The following is a 6,122-nucleotide window of genomic DNA, read 5'->3' on the forward strand; positions in this document are numbered from 1 at the left end:
TACCCCATTCCTGCTTTCCTGCCATACCCCTTGATCCCCCTAGTAGTAAGGACTTCATCTAACTCCTTTTTGAATATATTTAGTGAATTGGCCTCAACAACTTTCTGTGGTAGAGAATTCCACAGGTTCACCACTCTCTGGGTGAAGAAATTCCTCCTCATCTCGGTCCTAAATGGCTTCCCCCTTATCCTTAGACTGTGTCCCCTGGTTCTGGACTTCCCCAACATTGGGAACATTCTTCCTGCATCTAACCTGTCTAACCCCGTCAGAATTTTAAACGTTTCTATGAGGTCCCCACTCATTCTTCTGAACTCCAGTGAAAACAAGCCCAGTTGATCCAGTCTTTCTTGATAGGTCAGTCCCGCCATCCCAGGAATCAGTCTGGTGAACCTTCGCTGCACTCCCTCAATAGCAAGAATGTCCTTCCTCAAGTTAGGAGACCAAAACTGTACACAATACTCCAGGTGTGGCCTCACCAAGGCCCTGTACAATTGTAGCAACACCTCCCTGCCCCTGTACTCAAATCCCCTCGCTATGAAGGCCAACATGCCATTTGCTTTCTTAACCGCCTGCTGTACCTGCATGCCAACCTTCAATGACATTGTACCATGACACCCAGGTCTCTTTGCACCTCCCCTTTTCCTAATCTGTCACCATTCAGATAATAGTCTGTCTCTCTGTTTTTACCACCAAAGTGGATAACCTCACATTTATCCACATTATACTTCATCTGCCATGCATTTGCCCACTCACCTAACCTATCCAAGTCGCTCTGCAGCCTCATAGCATCCTCCTCGCAGCTCACACTGCCACCCAACTTAGTGTCATCCGCAAATTTGGAGATACTACATTTAATCCCCTCGTCTAAATCATTAATGTACAGTGTAAACAGCTGGGGCCCCAGCACAGAACCTTGCGGTACCCCACTAGTCACTGCCTGCCATTCTGAAAAGTCCCCATTTACTCCGACTCTTTGCTTCCTGTCTGACAACCAGTTCTCAATCCATGTCAGCACACTACCCCCAATCCCATGTGCTTTAACTTTGCACATTAATCTCTTGTGTGGGACCTTGTCGAAAGCCTTCTGAAAGTCCAAATATACCACATCAACTGGTTCTCCCTTGTCCACTCTACTGGAAACATCCTCAAAAAATTCCAGAAGATTTGTCAAGCATGATTTCCCTTTCACAAATCCATGCTGACTTGGACCTATCATATTACCTCTTTCCAAATGCACTGCTATGACATCCTTAATAATTGATTCCATCATTTTACCCACTACCGATGTCAGGCTGACCGGTCTATAATTCCCTGTTTTCTCTCTCCCTCCTTTTTTAAAAAGTGGGGTTACATTGGCTACCCTCCACTCGATAGGAACTGATCCAGAGTCAATGGAATGTTGGAAAATGACTGTCAATGCATCCGCTATTTCCAAGGCCACCTCCTTAAGTACTCTGGGATGCAGTCCATCAGGCCCTGGGGATTTATCGGCCTTCAATCCCATCAATTTCCCCAACACAATTTCCCGACTAATAAGGATTTCCCTCAGTTCCTCCTTCTTACTAGACCCTCTGACCCCTTTTATATCCGGAAGGTTGTTTGTGTCCTCCTTAGTGAATACCGAACCAAAGTACTTGTTCAATTGGTCCGCCATTTCTTTGTTCCCCGTTATGACTTCCCCTGATTCTGACTGCAGGGGACCTACGTTTGTCTTTACTAACCTTTTTCTCAATGATACGGACTGCAGGGACAAAGGGGTAGCTTCCACACTCCCTGAGCGGCTAATTAAACGGAAAGATGCTGGTGAGCAAAGGCTGAATTACGCTGAAGTTAGAGTAAACAATGGGAAGCACACTCTCTATCCTGTCGCATCGAGCCCTAATCATTTTATTACCAATTCTCCCCACCTCCAATTTCCTCCCACCATTGCCTGAAGGTACCGCCTCACGCTGGAGGAGTTAGGTAGCACAGGTTCCCGATCGCCCCCCCAGTACCCCAGGGGAATGGTCATTCTTCATGTGTAGCCTAGACCGTAACTGAGCTGGCAATCTCCCTGCACCCCCCTGGCCACCCCCCACCTCTCCCCCGACCAGCCCCCACCTCTCCCCCAACCACCATCTCCACCCCCCCCCCGCCCCCCACCGTGGTCGTGGTCACCCCCCCTCCCTCCCCCAACTAGATCTATCTGCTCCCAGCACAGCTCGGCTGCGGCCTTGTGCTGCAGGCTTTCCCACCTGACATGTCAATCAGGCTGGCTGTGGGTGGGAAACCGGCAGAAAACATTTAAAACCCGTACTTCCATATTTCCCATATTCAAAAGCGTCCCCCCGCTCACTCCCTGCCTCCGGGCCAATGCCAAGCCGTTACATTCCCAATGGGCAGAATTTTAAGTGGGAAAAATTAAATGCGATTTGGGTTTTCAACAGTCTAACCAGATCATCACTTCCTGTAAAACGACCTCAACAGTCACTCTCCCCCATCGTAGAGTCACTCTCCCCCTCCGATCTCCTCACCCACATCTCACTGAGGCACTCTCCCCCTCAAATCTCCTCACCCACACCTCACCAAGACACTCTCCCCCTCCGATCTCCTCACCCACACCTCACCGAGTCACTCTCCCCTCCGATCTCCTCACCCACATCTCACTGAGGCACTCTCCCCTCCGATCTCCTCACCCACACCTCACCGAGACACTCTCCCCCTCAAATCTCCTCACCCACACCTCACCGAGTCACTCTCCCCTCCGATCTCCCCTCCCACACCTCACCAAGACACTCTCCCCTCTGATCTCCTCACCCACACCTCACCGAGTCACTCTCCCCTCTGATCTCCTCACCCACACCTCACTGAGACACTCTCCCCTCTGATCTCCCCACCCACACCTCACCGAGATACTCTCCCCCTCCGATCTCCTCACCCACACCTCACCGAGTCACTCTCCCCTCCGATCTCCCCTCCCACACCTCACCAAGACACTCTCCCCTCTGATCTCCTCACCCACACCTCACCGAGTCACTCTCCCCTCCGATCTCCTCACCCACACCTCACCGAGACACTCTCCCCCTCAAATCTCCTCACCCACACCTCACTGAGTCACTCTCCCCTCCGATCTCCTCACCCACACCTCACCGAGACACTCTCCCCCTCCGATCTCCTCACCCACACCTCACCGAGACACTCTCCCCCTCCGATCTCCTCACCCACACTTCACTGAGACACTCTCCCCTCCGATCTCCTCACCCACACCTCACCGAGTCACTCTCCCCTCCGATCTCCTCACCCACACCTCACCGAGACACTCTCCCCTCCGATCTCCTCACCCACACCTCACCGAGTCACTCTCCCCTCCGATCTCCTCACCCACACCTCACCGAGACACTCTCCCCCTCAAATCTCCTCACCCACACCTCACTGAGTCACTCTCCCCTCCGATCTCCTCACCCACACCTCACCGAGACACTCTCCCCTCCGATCTCCCCACCCACACCTCACTGAGTCACTCTCCCTCTCCGATCTCCTCACCCACACCTCACTGAGACACTCTCCCCCTCCGATCTCCTCACCCACACCTCACTGAGTCACTCTCCCCCTCCGATCTCCTCACCCACACCTCACCGAGACACTCTCCCCACTCCGATCTCCTCACCCACACCTCACCGAGTCACTCTCCCCTCTGATCTCCTCACCCACACCTCACCGAGTCACTCTCCCCTCTGATCTCCTCACCCACACCTCACCGAGTCACTCTCCCCTCCGATCTCCCCACCCACACCTCACCGAGTCACTCTCCCCTCCGATCTCCCCACCCACACCTCACTGAGTCACTCTCCCCCTCCGATCTCCCCTCCCACACCTCACCGAGTCACTCTCCCCTCTGATCTCCTCACCCACACCTCACCGAGTCACTCTCCCCTCTGATCTCCTCACCCACACCTCACCGAGTCACTCTCCCCCTCTGATCTCCTCACCCACACCTCACCGAGTCACTCTCCCCTCCGATCTCCCCACCCACACCTCACTGAGTCACTCTCCCCCTCCGATCTCCCCTCCCACACCTCACCAAGACACTCTCCCCTCCGATCTCCTCACCCACACCTCACCGAGTCACTCTCCCCCTCCGATCTCCCCACCCACACCTCACCGAGTCACTCTCCCCTCTGATCTCCTCACCCACACCTCACTGAGACACTCTCCCCTCTGATCTCCCCACCCACACCTCACCGAGATACTCTCCCCCTCCGATCTCCTCACCCACACCTCACCGAGTCACTCTCCCCTCCGATCTCCCCACCCACACCTCACCGAGTCACTCTCCCCTCTGATCTCCTCACCCACACCTCACTGAGACACTCTCCCCTCTGATCTCCCCACCCACACCTCACCGAGATACTCTCCCCCTCCGATCTCCTCACCCACACCTCACTGAGTCACTCTCCCCCTCCGATCTCCCCACCCACACCTCACTGAGTCACTCTACTCCATCCAGACAAAGTTCCACTCCAAGCTGTGCCCCACCCCATTCACAAAACACCTTCCTCTCCAAGTTCCCCAGTTCATGTTGGTACACTTCTTCTCCATCAGTTCAAGCTGGGGTTCTCCTCTCCACCACCAGTTTATACGACAATTCCTATCCCTTCCCTCCATTTCAGGATGGCACTCATTATACATTCCCCCTCCCAATTCAAACGTACATTCTTTTTACACCTCCCCCAACTCATTCACGTTGAAGTTAATTTCCTCCCAATTCATGCTGATAGCTTCCTCCCCCCGATACAACAGCTGTGCCTCAGTTGGCCATGAGTCATATGGTTGTGGGTTCAAGTCCCACTCCAGAGACTTGTGCAAATAATCCAGGCTGACACTCCCAGTGCAGCGCTGAGGGAGTGCTGCACTGTCGGAGGTGCCGTCTTTCGGATGAGACGTTAAACCGAGGCCCCGTCTGCCCTCTCAGTTGGATGTAAAAGATCCCAGGGCACTATTCGAAGGAGAGCAGGGGAGTTCTCCCGGGATCCTGGACAACACTTATCCCTCGAGCAACACCTAAAACAGATTATCTGGTTATTAACTCGTTGACTGTGGGACCTTGCTGTGAACAAATTGTTTCCTACCTTAAACAGCGACTGCAGATCAAAAAGTGCTTCATTGGCTGTAAAGTGCCTTGGGATGTTTGAAAGGTGCTATATAAATGCAATTCTTTCTTTATTTGCTCTCCTTCTCCTCTTCCTCCTCCTTCTCCCCCTCACACCAGTTCATACAGAGCTCTCCTTACCCCTCACCAGTAATTGCTGAAACCCTCCTACACACAGCAATGCTCTGGCCTTCTCTTCTCCCTCCAAAGCATCACTGCTGGCTTGTTCTTCACCGAGCATCACTCACACTGCTTGTTGCTGTTGTAAGGAACTGAGCACCTTCGACAGCACCTCCCAGACCCGCGACCTCTACCACCTAGAAGGACAAGGGCAGCAGGCGCATGGGAACACCACCACCTCCACGTTCCCCTCCGAGTCACACACCATCCCGACTTGGAAATATATCGGCCATTCGTTCATCGTCGCTGGGTCAAAATCCTGGAACTCCCTCCCTAACAGCACTGTGGGAGCACCTTCACCACACGGACTGCAGCGGTTCTAGAAGGTGACTCACCACCACCTTCCCGAGGGCAATTGGGGATGGGCAATAAATGCCGGCCTTGCCAGCGACACCCACATCCTGTGAATTTTTTTTTTTTTAAACACGCTGTGGGCGGAACTTCTGATCCCGCAAAAATTGCTGCTCACAGCGTGCAGTAATGTCCAATCACTTGCAACAACAACAGGGGGTAGGAGCCAAAGAGATGGGTGGGTGGGGGAGGAGCCTGGCCCTTGCTGATTTTCATTGGTAAACAGAGACTGTCTACAACAGAGACTGTCTAGCATGTATCCTGTTGTTGATGCAAATTATGGATGTACTCCTCTGTGTTGTCACTGTGTGGTTGTATAAGATGGAGACTTGTTTACCTGATGCACTATCCATAAGGTTTACATTGTGTATATAAATGCTGGCACCACTAGAGGGTGCAACTGGTGGAGACCCGAGGTTTCCTGCCCTGGTGGCAGGGCCCAGTATAAAAGGCTGCCCACCAT

The sequence above is a fragment of the Pristiophorus japonicus genome, chromosome 14 (genome assembly GCF_044704955.1).
Source record: "Pristiophorus japonicus isolate sPriJap1 chromosome 14, sPriJap1.hap1, whole genome shotgun sequence".
Classification (NCBI taxonomy): Eukaryota; Metazoa; Chordata; class Chondrichthyes; family Pristiophoridae; genus Pristiophorus; species Pristiophorus japonicus.